Source organism: Camelus dromedarius, chromosome 4 (assembly GCF_036321535.1).
Source record: "Camelus dromedarius isolate mCamDro1 chromosome 4, mCamDro1.pat, whole genome shotgun sequence".
In the NCBI taxonomy this organism is placed as follows: domain Eukaryota; kingdom Metazoa; phylum Chordata; class Mammalia; order Artiodactyla; family Camelidae; genus Camelus; species Camelus dromedarius.
Window position 1 is genome coordinate 89,094,812 of NC_087439.1, and position 19,369 is coordinate 89,114,180.

The window sequence follows — 19,369 nt, forward strand, 5'->3', positions numbered from 1 at the left end:
AGCTTACTTTGAAAAGCCATCCTTGGGCATGACCAAGATCGCCCTGAAGTTGCCCTCGGTTTAAACTGTGGACAGGCTTCTTCCTGCCTCTGTGCCCCTGAGCTGCCTCTCATTCCAGTATCCAGTTGGTCTAACCACAGAGGTTCCTCTGTCTCCCTCTTCTCGGAATATTTACTTTTAAAAATTTAAAACTATAAACTCTCTGCCCTTTTGAGATAAAAATATTTTCAGAAGCCACTTGCTAGTTTTAAAACCCAGGATTATCTTTATGAAGAACCTGGGAGTTATCCCTTTGAAACATAATTAACAAGGAAAAGAATGACCTTGTCTATCAGTCTCTGTGGAGAATGGGAACCTAGCTTCCATGGGCCTCCAGCACCAAGCTGTAAAACTGCCTCCTGTCATAAAGATAGGAGAGACAGGAGAAAGTTTACCTTTCCTTTGGGCAAAGCCAGTTAGCAAACACACATTGCCTACAATCCCCTTGCCCCAGCTTTTAAAAGCTCTACCACCCTTTGTTTTAGTGGGATTGAGCTCAGATTTAGTTCTGAACTCTTTGTTTCTGTCTCTGTCTCTGTCTCTGTCTCTGTGTCTGTCTGACAGTCTATCTGTTTCTCTCTCTCCTATTGCAATAGCTGCAACTGCCTTGAATAAACTCTTTCTTCCCTGTTTGTCTCCTGCAATTTTTGCTTTGACAGGCAATATTGTAGGAAAAGCAAGTTTAGTTTCAGCATTTTCAGGGATTGTTTTATGCAGCATTTAGGGGTGGAGAATTGATTACCAAATGTTTAGAAATACAGCTTTAAGAATTCAGAATTGGGGCAAATAATTATAGTGGTCTGTCATGTTCTGTGCAATAAATGTAAAACAAATAAAGAGTTGGGATATTTGCAATCCTAGACCATCTCAAATTAAATGATCAAGTAGAAATTATTTAGCCACCTTGGGCCCCAGTTTTCTCATTTATAAAATGAAGAGTTTTTGACAAATTTTTTCTAACTCTAATATTCTATAATTATTGATGATATTTTTGTCTTAAAGACTTGGTTTGATCCCAGTTAGGAAGCAGGCTCCTCTTATATCTGGATAAAGTCACTAGACCACATGGAAGCTTCAGTTGGAGGCATAGACTCATCATGATGTGAGGTGATGTGTTCATTGCAATGAGCCCGTACACCATTAGTTGCCAATTAACAACCTTTTAAATGACATTCCTAAATGAATAACAAGATTGGTGCCAAGAAACATAGCTACCTCACCAACACTCCAGCTGTTAATTTTAATCTTAGCTGTACTGCAGCCCAATATTCCAATAATATATTCTTTTTTTAAAATTGTAATTCATCATTGTTGATGGAAAAGCTAATATCAAACAGTAATTACAGAAAAAATTATCTCCTCATTTTTCTAGTCCATGTTCCACCTTCATTTTCTATAGCAGCCTTCTGAAATGTTTATCAGTTTTCTTTTATCATCTTCATTTAGTCAGGTAACTATTATTGATAGACCAGTATTACAGAGGGAAGAAAAAAAACGTTTATCTCTAAATTCTCACATCATGGCTAAATTATTTTCTTTTGAAAACATAATGTTTATCAACTCTATTGGGACATGAAGTTTTTTCATACTTGTTGATATTTTCATAGAGTCAGCATAGGAGACTACTTGGGTAACATCTCAGCTCATCATAGTGGTCAAGACACTCGAGTAATAAGGAATAGCCTCCTAGAAGAGATGACATTTAGATGTCTCAGATTGATCAAATCCGAGAGCCAGTGTGGATTTCATAAATCATCCAGTCCAATGATCTTCTTTTACCAATGAGAATATTAAGAGATTTAATTAATCTGTGTCATTCAATTCATACTTCCACCATTGAACTGCTCTTCAGAGTTACCATGAAGTGACTGTTTGGTTACCGTTCTGATTGTTGATGTTTTGATTGTGACTGATTAATCCAACATTAATGGAAAACTTAGGTGGAAAAAAAATCTACTTTTATAAATTCTGCCACCTACATCCTCATGTGTTTTCATAGGCTTTCCTCCTTCTTCTATCATTTCAAATCATGAGTTATTTTATTTTCTGGACCTTAAGTCAACAGAACTGGATTAATCATAATCCTGGCTTGTGGCCCAATATCATCACTGTTCATTGAAAAGAGCTATCTTTTAGAAAATATTTTTGTTTGTTTTAATAGTGTAATAAACACCCTTGAATCCACCACCAAATGGGAAACTAACATTATCTCAGCATGTGGTTTTCTTCTTTCCTACTCCCTTGCCTGCTTCACCCAAGCTGCATATAGTAAATCCTGTGTGGAGTCCGTCCTTCCTTCCTTCCTTCCTTCCTTCCTTCCTTCCTTCCTTCCTTTCTTCTATCTTTTGTCCTATATGGTTATTTTTATAAGGAGTTCTTCATATGTTGTCTTCATCAACTAACTTTTTAAAATTTTTTAACAGTTTGATTGAGTATAATTCACATGCCACATAATTTATCCATTTATAGTGTACAATTCAGTAGCTTTTAGTGTATTTACAGAGTTGTGTATCCATAACCACAATCAATTTTAGACTATCCATTCCCCTAAAAAGAAACATGGACTCCTTAGCTGTCATCTAATCTCTCCATATTCTCTCCCTTCCCCAGCCCTGAACAACAATCAAACTACTTTCTGTCTCTATAAATTTGCCTTTTCTAAATATTTCATATAAATGGAATTATACAATATGTGGTCCTTTAGTCTGGTTTCTTTTACTTAGCATACTATTTCATGATTCATCCATAATGTAGCATGGGTCAGTAGTTTATGCTTTTTCATGGCTGAATGATATCCCATTGTATGGATATGTCAGATTTTATTTATCCACCTATCAGTTGATGAATATTTGGGTTGTTTCCACTTTTTGGTTACTATGAATAATGTGGCTATTAATGTTTGTTTATAAGTTTTTGTATGGACTTGTGTTTTCATTTATCTTTGATATATATCTAGAAGTGGAATTTTTGATTATACGGTAACTATATGTTTACATTTCGGAAACTACCATACTGTTCTCCAAAGTGACTGCACTATTTTATACCCCCAAGAGAAGTACATAATGTTTCAGAGAAGAAACAAAGGAAGGCATGAAGGAAGGAAGGAAAGAAGGGAGGAAGGGAGGAAGAAAAGAAGGAAGGAAGGGAGGAAGGAAGGAAGGGATGCTACATTTTATTTATGAGGCTTGAAATTTCATTGTATTTTGTATTTGGACGAGCTTCCTACTACTTTTTTGTTAGAAAGAGATCCTTCTTGCTTGGAGTTAAAAATGAAAATGTAATGTTCCATTAAGTAGAAGTATGAGCTACTTCTTGTGCTACATCATCAAACATCCTTACAGCAACAGTCCATGTCTAATACAATGTAGGTTACGATAACTAAAACAAAAGAAATCTCTCTCCATCTGGAATTAAGAGCACCAAGGTCAAGCCCCAGCACTGCCATCTGTTAGCTTGGTGATGATGGCCAAGCTGTCCAACCTCCTTCTGCACAAGCACTTCGTCTCAAAATGCATATACTGCTATCTTTCCTGTCTAATTTTAAGACCGTAGTAAAAATGAAATGAGGTAATATATGGAAAGCTTTTTATAAACTTGAAATGCTATTTTAAATGTTCTTTTTTTTTTTTTTTTTTTGCTGTAGTTAGGGTTAGCATCTTCTTTGTCTTATATTTCACTCTTAGTCCAATTCTGTACATATAAGAATTGCTCAGTATAGACTTTTCAGTGCATCATGTAGGAGCACCAGGCAGTACATGATGCTATATCAACTCATTTATTTGGTGTTTTTTATACTGAGTAGCAATCTCTAACTATGTTTATCACCACAATGATAATACCAGTATATAATCATAATGAGACTCTGTATTCTCTTTACATAGGGCCTGTCTATATGAGCACACCTTGTATTTAAAGTGTGCTGCATAAAAATATAATATAAATATAATAAAATATGAACATATTTTATACAAATATAAAATAAAGTATATAAAATAAACATCAATCTTAAAATTTTTTCTTTGTTAAAAGTGAAACAGGAAAACGATTATTAACTAAGAGATCTAAACAATCAGTGCCTTATCTAATTAAGTATAACTAAGAATTCAAATAAAAAGATACAACCAAATACATTATTCTTCAACTTCTTATGACAGTAATGAGAACTTTACATCTGGCCATCAGACTCGCAAGAAAATATACTAATATCATGGATCTGAGAGCGCTCAAAAACTACAGAGCTTCCCCAAGGTAAAATGATTATTGAGGCAATGAGCCAATTAACTTCTTTGATATAGACATTTCAAACTAAAAACTAAAGCCATTAATCTCTAAATGGCTACCTGTATGATAAATCCATCAGACTATACCTAAGCCCTTCCCCTTTTTTAGTAAAAAAAACTGATTTGGTAAAGTAAAAAGCTATATGTTTTGTTTAGGCATAATGATGCCTGATTAGACTTCTCAAAGTTGGTTCTACTAAAATGTTTATTCATATTTAACACATATTTCAGAGAGTTTTTTTACTATAACATATTGAGTTAAATTAATTTTCAGATGCTATGTTGAGTGAGAACCTAATGCATATTCAGGTATGTAAATTATGTTGTTGATGCCTGCTGCACCAGGAGCAAATAATAATGCAGTATCTTTGAAGTAATTGTCTGCTTTAAGCTGAGAGAGCTTTAAGAGTTCTGAAATGGAGATCAATCACCATAGCATTTTTCCATGATGAACTCCTGGCTGATTAATTGTTTTTATCATTAAAGCTCATATATTAGAATTTTTGATATTGAACCAACAAATAATAAATGTTGAATTGGGTTAGTTTTAACTGTTTTTTTTTTATTTTTAGTATATTGGATCAATTTAAGAAAATGTTTTGCATATTTCTTGACACATTACATTAAAAGTACTAAACGCAATGTTGGGAGAGAGAGTTGTTATACCTAACTTTCCCATTTGGGTATAACCCTTGTTGTAATTTTCATAAAGGCTATCTTAAGGTATTTCTCTCTTTATTTACACTTATACTAATCTTATCACTAAGACAAGACTTTGCAGGTGTAATTGATTATAAATGGCAATCAATTATACATACATATATATGTGTATATATAGAGAGAGAGATAGAAAGACATAGATTTCATATTGTATTACACTAACCAGTATGATTATATATGTATTTGGAACATAACTTTTCTCCTTGTAATTATCCTTTTTTTTTTTTACTGTAACAGACTTGGTCTTCTGAATAGAAGATGATCCCAACACCCCAGGACAGTGCAATTTTCCATTCTCTATACAGATGGCACACAAGAGCCTAAAGCAGGCTGAGTCAAAGGATAAGCAGTTACACTTATCAAACATAAATTTATTGTGACTGCATTAAAGATTTTTTATATTAAATATTCTTATATATTAGGAGGAATGGAGCACAGAATGAGAGTTGAGAGAGTGCGGGGTCTTTCAATCAGGCTGCCTGGAATTTCCTTGTTCCCCTGTTTACTTTGGGACAATTCTCTCCATGCTTCCTTTTCTTCATCTGTAGAATAGAACCAACAGTAATAATCACTTCATCGGATGTTTGAGAATTCAATATGGGATCATAGATGCTAAATATCTGGTATATAATTGAGCAAGCAATTAATTCCACCTTTGGGTCAAATTCCAATTTGTGAATTACATTTGATTGCTTCTACATCGCCTGTAAAAAGGCTTTGGAAATGAGGCAATTTTGATGACCTAATGTGCCCCAATTTCTAGAGGGATAGAGTGAGCCCAAGGTCTACCCAAGGCAAAATTATGTGCGGCTTCACTTACTTGATCTCTAACACAATTTTCTCTTGTAATTTCCCTACTTTTTGTCGGTTCTCTGAACCTCTGTCCTCTCAGGTGCCTGCCAAAAGTCATTACTCCTCAAATAACTTTTGTCTTCTAACATTGGGCAAAGTGCTATACTAGAGTTTTAAAAGAAGAATAAAAATGTCCTCTTTCCTTAGGAAACTGACAGCCTAATGGGAAGTGATGAGACTGGCTAAGTTTATAAAAGATAAATAGCTCTAAAAGAATTAAATAATAGTTGAAGAAAATAGAGAGGATGTCACCAAGCATGGCCGATATCCAAAATCCCTTCTGTTTTGGTCCCTGTGTTAATTTGGATCAAAAGAAATGTCTCAACTACATAACCTAAGTTTCCACAAAAATTCCTCCTGTCACTTTGTTTTTTTATTAGACTGAACCTTTTGGCATCTCCCTGGAGTACCTAAAACTCCATGGAGAACCACCTGAAAGCCACTATGGGAAGGAAGCACAATGTTTCCTCTTTACCTGCACTGTCTTACTCAATTCTAGAGGGTGTTACTGAATGGATGGTTCATGACCACATGGGAGAGAAGAAAAGAACTCTTCACTCTAGTGTGTGTATTCATTAAAGACTAGACAGAACTCAGACATCGATAGATGTTTAAAAAAATATATTGAATGAAATCCCAGACGAACTTCCTTTTCTGTAACTTCCTGTACTAGCACAAAAGGGGAAAGGGATAGAAATATTGTAACTTTTTTTACTGAAGTGCAGTCAATAACAGTGTATCAATCTCTGGTGTACAGCACAATGTCCCAGTCATGCATATACATACATATATTTGTTTTCATTTTTTAAAAGAAATATTACAACTTGATCAGCAAGGCAAAGTATTTAATAAAATGTGTCATGTTTCCTAATCCACTAGAGAAATAAAAACTGGAGAGAAGATGACATAGGTGATTTTATAGTTGGTGGAATAATTAGAGCTGAAAATTCTCAACTCACAGGTGTGTATCCACCTCTAAGGAAGCCTCTAATGAGATCACAGCATTCTGTCCTTTGTCTTTTTCTTTTAGGGGGTTCATTATCAACTTACAAGTAATGGACCCCTTTATCGAATATGTGACTGATGTAAGCCTGAAATGAGATGAAAATTCATGGTATAATAGAACAAATATCCAGAATGTTCTCAACAGACTGGACTAGATTCACCACATGACATTGAACAGCAGTGAAAACATAATTGTTAATTGCAGCTCTCAGTTTGAACTGTACAAATATGAAGCTGGAGGGAGACAGTATCTGTCTTAAAAGTAATTCGTATAAAAAGAACTTAAGCGTTTTGATTAGCATGCAAAATTAACATCAGAAAACTGTGATGTGGGCTGCCAGAAATGTTAATGTTTTCTTGGATTATATAAATAGAAGCTGAAAGTCTAGGTGAGTCATCAAGGTATGGTGCATCAGAATCAGCTTGGATGTTTGTTCAAGTGCAGATTCCTCCTTCGCATTCAAAATCTACTGAATACGTCCAAAGGTCTGGATGTGGTGCCCTGGAATCTGTCTTTAGCAGTCTATTGAGATGATGTTCATGCTAGTACCCACTGCAGAGGTTTACTGCAGAGAATAAATGACATCATATATATATATATATATATATATGCATACTGTTATGCAGATGGTAAATGCTCAGTAAGTCGTAGCTTTAGGTGTTCTTTATCGACATTTTACCAGTTATATTGACCCTTCTGTAAAATTCTTTACCTGGATCAAACTCACCAATTTTAATCATAAAAAAATCCTTTCCTTCCTCCCTCCTTCTAGGATTTCTGTCTTCTAGCTTTCAGAAATTTCTCTTTTCTGCCTTTGGACATATGTTAATTGGGGCCCACAATGTGCACAATATTATCCTTGGCCATGTGGAGATTTAAGAAAACATGGGTTCTACACTCAGGCAATGTAACCACGTAGTGGGGGAAGTAAAACCTGTGTATAAATAACCACATTTTCATGGTTAGGAGTGAAGTGCCCTGGAGCTCGGGGAAGGTTTCTGGAACTGCCTGTGCTCCAAAAAAGTGCAAAGAGCAATAAGGAGCAGCAGAGAAATAAGCACTCATCTCCTGCATTGTCTTAATGGAAGACATCTGCTTTAACCAGAAGACCCTTGGCCAAGGAAGTGAAGAGTCTCTTGGCCAACACAAGCCATGCTCGCTCCTTCCCACCCCTCTTCAGCCCCACTGCCAAAGCCATTGATTCTGCTCCACAGGAAATGGAATCTTAGGAATCCTCCCTGATAGTGTTTTGGGAATGATTTTATGCTCCATCAGCTTCAAAATCTTAACCAAGGCTTTGCAGACTTTGACACGCTTGCCAGGTACCTGGGGATCCTGTTAAAAGAGCCAGTTCCAATTCAGTGTGTCTGGGGCAGAACCAGAGAATCTGCATTTCTAACAAGCTCCTGGATAATTCCCACTCTGCTGTTAGGAAAGTTGTCAAATTTAATAATTAGAAATTAAATATTAATATTAATTGCATATCAATAAGTGTTAAAGTGCTACCTTTACAGACAGGAAGATAAACATTCAGATGTCTAGAGGCAATCAAGAGCAAGACCCTTAGAACAAATTCTTCAGGAGTCTGTGAAGCGTTTGAAGTGTGAGACAGAAAAGTTGGAGAATTTCATACAAATGTAGCATTGCCTGAGAAACGTTGCCTCAGGTTTGTTTTTCCCTTCAAGGATACTCCTGAAGCTTCAGTTAATTACATTTCTGCTGCTACAAAAACACTTTTTCATGCCACGGTGGTTCATGAATCTCCCATTATGTGTATTTACTAGGTGACAGCTCTGTTGAGAGTGATAGAGAGTGAACTACTTCCAGAGGAAACAAGAGGTGCATGTATCTGCTTGTGGTTTATGTGAGTCAAGTTGGTCTCATCATGCATCCAGGAGTGTGGATTATTTTGTGATATCACTACATACAGATTTGGATTCCAGATTGTCATCTTATTTTAAAGAGTGTAAAGAAAATAAGTGATTCAAAAAATTAAGATTAGATCATTTGCATTTTTAACGGGGGTACTGGGGATTGAACCCAGGACATCGCACATGCTAAGCGCAGGCTTTACCACTGAGCTATACCCTCCCGCAAGAATAAATCATTTGGATAATAATATACTCTCACTTTAAAACAGTTTATGAAATGAAGAAATGTATCATGCAAATGAGAAGCAATTTTAGCAAGAAAATGCTCTGCCTCATGACAACTAATTGTTATTTGAATGTTCATTAGTGAGATGAGAAACTCAAATCCAAAAAACGTCAGAAGAAAAAAAAAATGGATTCTGTTTTCACCAACCAGATAGACATGAAAAGGTTATATATTTTTATGAAATTAAACAAAAAAAAATGTTGCCTTTGAAATATTTGTATTTGTTTCAGTGAAAACATAAATGTACGTTTAAATAAAAGATCATCATGATGATAAAAGGAAGTGGTGAGCATGACTTAGCATGTCCATATGAGCAAACTGAATGTTCTAGACCCCTTTCTGCCTGAGAGTATCAGAAATAAGATCACAATAATAACACCAAGGCCTAAGATAATATGTTAATAACTTTCCCAACCCAGAATAATAAATGCTATGCTCAGAATTGTCTTTTAACCCTCAGTCAATAGAAATTATTGTGCACAGTATATTACATGCCACAATTTTAAAAATTGTATCTTTCTACCTTTGTATCTCAAGAATATTGCTCAGTTCCTGGTTCGTAGGCAGCTTTTAATAAATGTTTGTTGAATGAGTGCATGGTTGCATGAATGCCTGAAAATTCCAGGAGGTACAGGAAAATACGGATGAAATAGAGGAGTCGTCGCCAAACTTTTTCGGTGAAGAAGCAATTGGTAAATATTATACGTGATGCAGGTCACACAGTCTCTGTCATAAACGCACACCTCTGCCAGTGGAGAGTGCATCAGCCATGAATCACAGTCAGGAAGTGAGTGGCTATATTCCAGGAAACTCTCCCAAAATCAAGCTGCAGGTAGTAGGCTGTAGTTTCTTGACCCTAACGTAGTACAGGTTTGATGATTGTCCTCAAGAAGGTGCAGTGTTTGAAGGGAAATAAGAAAGCAAATCCTAAAAACCATCTAATAGGGCTTTTTCCTACAATTGAAATGGCATAGGTGGTATTCAACTCATACTTCTCCTGAGAAAAATCTAAAAGCTGGATTGAAAAACGGAAACAGAAACAGACACCTGCTGTTGGGAAAAACTAGAGAGCAAGGAGGGCCATCAGCACTTGGGGCACAAGACCAGAGTGAGGGAAGTGCATCCCGGTGAGCCCTGAATTCCCCTGGCCTCTCCTTGAGGGACTGGCCAACTAGAATGGTAGGCAGTGGCCACAGCAGTGATATCAAAGTGCCAGGCCAGGTGCCTGTCTGTGCTGAGTGCCCGTCTGCAAACTGTCACTACCAGGCTGTGCTGAGATAGCCACAGTATGTGACGGATTTAGAAATGTTTATAATGGAGTGGGATTTCTGGTCCATTTTATCTAATAAATTTAAAAACATGATCTTGTATATTTATGTCTTTTGTGTATTTTAGTCATTAATACTGTATTTAGTAATTAATTGTATTTTACAAATGTATCATTTAAAAGCAAATAGACATTTTTTAGAAAGTAAAATTTGAGTTCTTGGTGATGACCCTAATCTCTGCAACCTGTATTCCCCCAGGGATACAGGCTTGCTTCTGATTTACTATTTTTCTGGGTAGAGGCAGTTCTGATGGCTTGTCCTTAACCTTCTTCGCCATGATAGCCCTCACTCCAGATCAGGGAACTAGGGTGGGGATTCTGTGCCTTTGAACCCTCCCTCCACGTTAAACCAAGGGAGGTCAGGCTTTTCCAATTTGCTCACTTTTGTTTTGTTTTTATTTTTTATTGAAAAATAAAAATTTATAGTCATTTGCAATGTTTTGCTTCTTTCTGGTGTACAGTATAGTGAGATATATATATATATGTATATATATATATATACATATATATATATATTCATTTTCATATTCTTTTTTATTATAAGCCACTATAAGATATTGAATATAGTTCCCTGTGCTGTATAGTAGGACCTTGTTGTTTATCTATTTTATACATAGTAGTTAGTATCTACAATCTGAACTCCCAATTTATCCCTCCACACTCCCTCTTCCCCCCCTGGAAACAGTAAGTTTGTGTTCTATGTCTGTAAGTCTGTCTCTGTTTCGTAAATGAGTTCATTTATGTCCTTTTTATTGGTGACCATTTATAGCAATATTTAGTAACTGAACAATGTAAGTACTCAGTAGATATTTGTTAAAAGACTAAATCAATCCAGATAGTTTCCATCCTTAAATCGAGAATCAACTTTTTTCAGTAGTAAGGATTCTATGTATATTATTAGTACCAAATTAATATTCATTTCTATTAATTACTAAGTATCATAGTATATCAGTTTATTATTTTGTGCATTTTTCTTCATTTTTCTGTAAGCAGAAACAGTGGTGATGTAAAAACTGATAAAGATCATAACCATAGTTTTATTTACACTATGGCTTAAAAGATAACAAAATGTCTTTCAGAAATTTTGTTGAGACCCAAATGTGTTTTGTCTAAATGAGAGGATTAGAAATAAATACCGTGGAAAGGGGTCAAATCTTGTGCAAAGAACGAAGTGGGATTCAGGAATGGGTCAAACTTGAGGTGAGGTCAAGGTCTGGGTTCTAGACAAGGTGGGGCTTCGAGTGGGGTGTGCATTGTGGTTTCAAAAGGCGCAGCCTCTCGCCTCCACAATGGAGCAGTTAAGAACACATGCGTTAAAGTGGGTAGGTCTGGCAATGGAGTGTGGGAGGAGGGACTTGGCGAGGGGCTGCTGGATGGGCTTTATTAGGGGGAATAATCCTGGCCAAGGCTGGGGATGAAGGTGGCCTAGAAAGAGCTGAGAGGTATGGTTTGGAGGATAAGGGGTGGGATCCAGAGAGAAGCAACCCCAAACCTTCCTTACTTCACAGTGGGATGGCTACGTTATCAGAGGACAGAGCCAATGGGTCCGTGGTGCTGACCCACCGCTCTCCTCCCTTCCCTTGCTTCTCCCCTCCCTCCACATCCCAACTCATTCCAGAATGATTGGAGCCCAGACAGGAGCCCCTGTCTTGCACCCTCTGCTGTGTCATGACGTTGGTAGTGCCTGCGATCATGTCTTGCCATTTTGTCTGGCTGTGGCCCCTCCCCACCAGAGCCCCACCTTTCCAAGTTCCTTCAGTATTGTTTAAAGACTGTTCCTGAGGAAGAACAGATATGATTAATTCTCCTCCCCTAAATAAACTCCTTGAACACCTAGTCCACTCAGCACCAAAAAAAAAAAAACATAAAATAAAAATAAATGAATATCATTGAGCTGGTTGAACTATAATTGAACTATAATTAGCATCGGATTTAAAATGTAGACCTGTTTCAACTTTCAGTTTCTCGACCTTCTAGCTGTGCAATTATTAGCAGATAACAACATTTTTAACTTCAGTATCTTCATCTGTAAAATGGGGACAGTGATGTATATCTCAATAGATGTTATAATTTGTAGACATTGAAGTGCTTTAAAATGCTGCTTTTACCATTTTGAATCACTTTAATCGGTAAGGAAATACTGGCCTTAAATGACACATCAGACCAGATATACACACACACACACGCATATATAAACATTCCATGCAAAAGCAGCAGAATACACATTGTTTTCAAGCACACATGAAACATTCTAGATCACATGCTATGCCACAAAACAAGTCTCAGTAAATTTAAGATTGAAATCATACCAGGCATTCTTTCAAATCACAATGTCATAAGACTAGAAATCAACTACAAGGAAAAAACTGCAAAAAAAAAAAAAAAAAAAAAAACCAACCCACAAACATATGAAGCTAAACAACATGCTCCTAAACCACCAGTGGGTTACTGAAGAAATCAAAGATAAAATTGAAAACACTTGGAGACAAATGAAATCAAAGACACAACAATCCAAAAATCTCTGGGACCCAGCAAGAGCAGTTCCAAGAAGGAAGTTTATACTGATACAAGCCTAACTCAGGAGACAAGAAAAGTCTCAAATAAAGAACCTAACTTTGCAATTAAAGGAACTAGAAAAAGAAGACCAAGCAAAACCCAAAGTTAGTAGAAAAAAATAAATAACCTCAGAGCAAATTAAGTGAAACAAACCTATCACAAGAAAATTTTTTTTCTTTTTCTTTTATCTGGTATCACATGAGGTAATGGATATTCATTGAACTTGTGGTCATCATTCCATGATATGTGTAAGTCAAATCATTATGCTGTACACCTTAAAATTATACAGTGCTATATGTCAATTATAGCTCACTAAAACTGGAAGAAAAAAATAAAATTCTATTTTATTGATTCTCACTATTGAAAGTTTTGTGCCTTAAATTTCAATTTTCAGCATTATACTTAATGTAGCTTGATTTAGTGGGAAAATGTATGCCTTATGACATAAAATGTAGGTTGCCTCACTCAAATACCCGTCCCAATTCCCTTCTGGATTGGCTTTTTCAACTCTTGAGACTCATAACCTAGAAAATTCCCTCCCTCAAGTCTTTTTCAGCTAAGAATGTCCACACAGTTCCCTTCTGTGCAATGACTGAGGCACAAGAATAAGTGTGGAAGTATTGTGTTCTCTCTTGTCTATAATGCAGATGTGGTGATGGGACCTGCAGTAGCTACCGTGCAACATGAAGGAAAGTGAAAAGAATCAAAGAGATCTCAGCCCTCAACCCATGCCAAAACCTTCTACCACTAGATTTATTCTTATATTAGAAAAAGAATGTTCCTAATTTCTTTAAGTCACTAGTTAATTGGATTCTCCCTTGCAGCTGAATGCAAGCCCTAACTGAGACATCCTCTGGCGTGAAAGGGTAAAATTCTAGTTTGTCATTTACAAGTTGTATGACACGGGTGCATGCAACTTGTGGAGAAAAGGGTTGGCAAGGGATTTATCTATCTGTTGATATGATATAAGGACTAACAGTCTTTCTGGCACATATTAAAAGTGGCAAAAAATGACATATGAGGGTTATTTCCCTTCTCCCACAGCTGTAAGTTGTTTGCTAACAGAACATGGAATCATTTCCCTATGACCATTTCATTTCAGAGAGAACACTTCAGGCAATTCATCAGATCAGAACAGAACATAAAAGCTACTGGACTCATTAAGCACTAAACAAATGTCAGCTTTCTCTCCTTTATCTTGTGTGCTTACAGACTGTTTCCAGACAAATCAACCAAATAATTTTAAATATAATTATAACTCAAAACTAAGAGGAGATTTGATATTGAATGTATGGTTTAAAAATGTCAAACAGTTTATGATGTACTATGCTTACTGACAAATGTGGGTTCATATACAACGTTTTTATTTTAAAATAAATAAAAATAGCAATAACTACTAAATATAGCAACAACTACTGTGCTAAGTACATATATTTTGTCACATTCTAGATACTGAGCTGCTTACTGTCAAGAAATAACCCAAATATAAGAAAATGTTATCCTAAAAAGCTGGCTTTTTCTTTTTACCTCTATATAAAAAAATTCCAAATAACATTAGACAGTGCAGTCCCTTGGAGTATGTTATCCAACAGTATTTTAAAAATAAAGTCCTTACACGTTCTATTTTCAAGGGTGAGAGTAAGTGAGACATGAAAGAAAATAAAAATGACTTGAAGCTCTTTGGGATTAGAATTTGTTAACCTCTATGTAAATAACAAAAAATAACCTCTCCCTCTTCTGAATCCAGTTATGGTAAACTAGGTAGTCTGAACCAGGCCTCTTGTTGAAATGTACTAAATATTAAGGATAAAGTAGATTTTTGAAATCTTAAAAATATCAAACGAGTAGTGAGAAATGACCATGACACATTATCAAAGAGAAAACAGGGAAGCAATCTAATAAAGAGATAATATGACTTGAAAATACTAGTAAAAACCACAAAGCTATAGAAGATGACAAGGTAAATTTGAAGAAGCAGCAAATAGACTGTCTACAAAAAAAAAAAAAAAAAAAAAAAAGCCTGGAATCTAAAAGCCACTGCATAATGTAGAGGGTGGAGAATTGTACTTAAAACAATGTTGGCCATGTATTGATAATTATTGAGTGACAGACATATCAGATATATGTTATGATTCATATGCTTTTGTATGTGTTTGAACATTTCCACAATAATTATTCAAAAAAATTCTCCATGCATATAATTAATAGAAAATTGCAGCTGAAAAGAAAGTTAATGAACTGGAAATTATAGGAGTCCAGCACAAAGAATCAAAATGAGAGCAAATACAAAGTAAAGTTAAAAGACATAGAGGATAGATAGAAAAGTTTTAATATTTTCAATCAGAAATCTATAAATAAAGGGAAGAAACAGTGAGGTAGAGGCAGTTATAAAAGATAACATTTCAGATCTATTGAAAGTAAAAAATTCACAGTGCAAAGAACCTAGCAGATTTTAAGCAGGATAAAGAAAAATGTGTCCACATTTTAGTAAAATTTCAGAAAAATCAAAGATAAAAACAAAATTTTGATAGAAAAAAATACATTAATTTCCAAGGAATGACAGTGGAATTGTCAGCTGATTTCTTGGTAGCTACCATGAAACAGAATATTTAAAATAACCCATAACCTATAATTCTATACCTAGTAAAAATATCTCCTTTTAAAAAAAGAAGACAAGGGAACTTGCAGACAAACAAAAACAGAAAATATATCAGCATCTGAGAGTAATATATCGAATCTCCATATTCTTTGTCAATGGTTGACAACAGTTATGTCTATAATTTCAGTGCATGATGTGAATATAATAAGCAGAATGCAGAATTCAAAAAAAAGATATCCATTGCTCCAAGAAAAAAAAAATCAATATAAAACTTTGTGACATAATATTGGTTCAAATTATAATTGCCTAGGGTTTGTATTCTGTCTTTTATAAATTGTACCATGTGAAACTGGGGTGGTATGGAATCATACACCATGCAAAAATGAAATGTTATTTGGGTTTTTCATATTAAAATTTCAGTGATTCCTCCAAGTTGGAGAATGTGTTTTAGAAAAATCCTAGAATGTATCAGAAAAGTTATAGTGTAAATCTACCAGAGCATCTGAAATGGGAAATACATTGGAGGTAGGTGTGTGCAGTGGGAGCTGCCTTGGGAACAGGGCCCAGGATTAGCTCTTCATTCTGCAGGAGCTTGGATCCGTTAAGTTCTATTACCATTCAATTTGTCTTTTCCTACCAACAGGACTATGAAATGGTCACATGCATTTTCTTTTCCTTGGATCATTTGTCCATGTGACTTCCTTCAATTTGGTTAATTTGTTATCTGCTTATTTGACTGACTCCCAACTCAAGGGAAGAGAACACATGTGGTCCTTGGTCCTAGGATGATAAACAGACCCATCTCTGATATTTTTTTTTCCTGAGTTCATGGAAGTTCCATATATAAGAAGAATCCTAGAGTATATTTAAAGAAACTGTTGCTCAGTAGGATTATCAGGAAGAAAACTCCATAAAGGACATCGGTGACTTTGGCAGAGGGGTCACATGAAAGACAGCTTCTCCTAAAGATATCCAGTCACTTGTCATCAATGCAAGTTATTTTATTGATTGGTGAAGTAGAAGGAGACTGAAAAAATGTTATCATGGAAGAGAGCGGGTTTTAAACAGGGTGGTTATGTTATTTACCAAATTGGGACACATTGAGAAGGAGAGAAGAAATTAATAATTTTGTTGGAACAGTAGGCATATGTCAGTACTGCACATGGCAAAATAGGGCTATGGTCACTTTATTTTTACTTATAAAAATATCTATCAAAATATAGTTCTTCAGCCAAAGTTGAAATGTCACGTTGCCTATTCCTATTCATGTTTAATTGGTGAGATGCTATAAAGGGAGTGGATTCTGGAGTCAGTCAGCCTGAGTTCAATTCCCAGCTCCCTAGCTTACTAGACCAATAAAATTCTGGATTATTTGGCTCTTCCGTTTGCTAATTGTCTCATCTATAAAATGCAGATAGTAATAATAGAAATTACATCAGAGAGTTGTTATAAAGCTTAATGGAGTAGTGGATTTGGATTTAACACTGCATTAGTCAACTTTTACTGTGGTGACAAAGAGTCCCTACATCTTAGCAGTTTATAAAACAAACATTTATTTCCTCTCAGTTATATGAGGGCTATGAGCTGGCACAGCCTTAGGATCTCTTTGACTCAGCTGGGCTCATCTCAGCACCATACGTCCTTTTATTCCCATCCCATACCGAAAGAGCAGCACATCTGGGCCTTCATGCTCTCATGGGCGAGGGCAGAAACCCCAAAGGGACGGAGACAATCCATGCAAATGCATTTGAAACTTCTACATAGGCGAAGTATGTTAATGCTTACTCATATTACATTCCCCAAAGCCAGTCAGAATGCCAAGACTCCCATCAAGGGAACAGTGACATGCACTCTGCCTACAGGAAGCATGGCAAGAGGTGAGTGATGGAACTTACCCCAGGAACTTAAAACAATTTCTGGCACACAATAAGCACTCTCTAAATGTCAGATGTCAGTAACAATAAATGTACACTTCACTATTCTTGACTTCCTATTATGGGGCAGTACTAGCTTATGCCTTGAAATAAATATATCAGTAAATAAGACTTCAACATTGGTGATTCTGTTCACATAAGAAAAGCAATAAAAATAGAAATAAGAGAAATGCCAAATATTTAGCACTACATAGAGAATTAATATTGGCTCATGTCCAGAGGTGTATCTGCACCAGACCGTGGACACCAATTGTACGCATCTCTTCCCAACTCTGCATTTCTGTCTCTTGACCAGAATGGTGGACACTTGAACCTACATACATGGAAAAACTGCAGAGATTTAGATATATGCACAAAATACATGCAAAACTAGTGAACTCTGAACAAAGTCTATGGATTGCATTGACATCACTCTTTTGGTTGTGATACTGTACTATTGTCTTGCAAGATGCTACCATTGGGGGGAACTATATAAATGGTATAAGGGATGTCTCTGATTACTTCTTACAACTTGAAATGAATCTACAATTATCTCAAAACTGAAAAGTTAAAAACAAGTAAAACAGTTCAGTCCCTTTAATTTCAGTCATCCTAATAGATGTGTGGTGGTGATATCCCATTGTGGCTTCAACTTACATAATCTGTATTTATTTCTTGTCAATGTATTCTCTTTGGCAGTGTTCAAATCTTCTTTAAAGAAATGTCTATTCAAATCTTTTTCTGATTGTTTGATTTCTTATTACTGAGTTTTGAGAGTTTTGAGTTTTGATGTTCTGCCTATAGGATCATATCAAATATGTGCTTTGCAAATACTTTTTCACTCTGTGATTTTTTATTCTCTTACCAGTGTTTTTGAAGAAAAGTTTTAATTTTATGCAATTCAATGCATCAATTATCTATTTTATGGATTGTATTTCTGGTGTTGAATCTAAGAAATCTTTGCTTAACCTCAGGTCATAGAGATTTTCTCCATACTAAGTGTTGGTGAAGAGATGTAGGAAACAGAACTCTTATGCACTTCTTGTGGAAATGTAAATTGCTATAACCTCTTTGGAAAACAGTTCGGGAGGTTTTTGGGGGGTATTTTTTGTTTTGTTTTGTTTTTTAATTAATATATTCCTGTCATATGACTCAGCCATTTCACTCCCAAGCATTTACCCAAAAGAAAAGAAAGCATGTGGTCATGCAAAGACCTGCACACAGATGCTCACAGCAGCTTTGTTGTAATGGCCCCAAACTGGAAACAACCCAATGCTCATCAATAAATGAATGGGTGTACAAATTGCAGCATAGCCGTACAGTGGTATCCATGCATACTAGGCAATAAAAATGAATGAGTGAAGTATTGATACATACACAATGGATGAATCTCAAAATAATTATGCTGAGTAAAGGGAGCCAGAATCCACCTCCCCCCAAAGAGTACACATTAGATGATTCCATGTATATAAGAGCTCTAGAAAATGTACACCAGTCTCTGTTGACAAACTGCAGATCTCTGGTTGCCTGAAGAGGGGCAGGGCAAGGAGGGGTGGGAGAAAGTATTGCAAAAGGACATTGAGGGTGGTGGGGATCTTCACCATCCTGACTGTGATGATGGTTTCATAGGTGTACACACATGTCAAATGTATCAAATTGTACACTTTAAATATATGCAATTCATTTAATAAAGCTGTTAAAAAAAAAAAAAAAAAACATGGCCGAGGGACACTCTTGCTTCTGCTCAGTCTGTGATTAACTGCTGCTGTAGGACAGGGCAGGGCCCTGCCTGCTCACCCAGACCCTTCTCTCTTACCAGCCAAAGCCTTGAGCCAATATGAGAGGGGCAGAGAAGGTTCTCACTCCTCAACCCAGAAAAAGTCCCATTAATTTTGCAGAGGGTAGAACCTAAGGTACCAC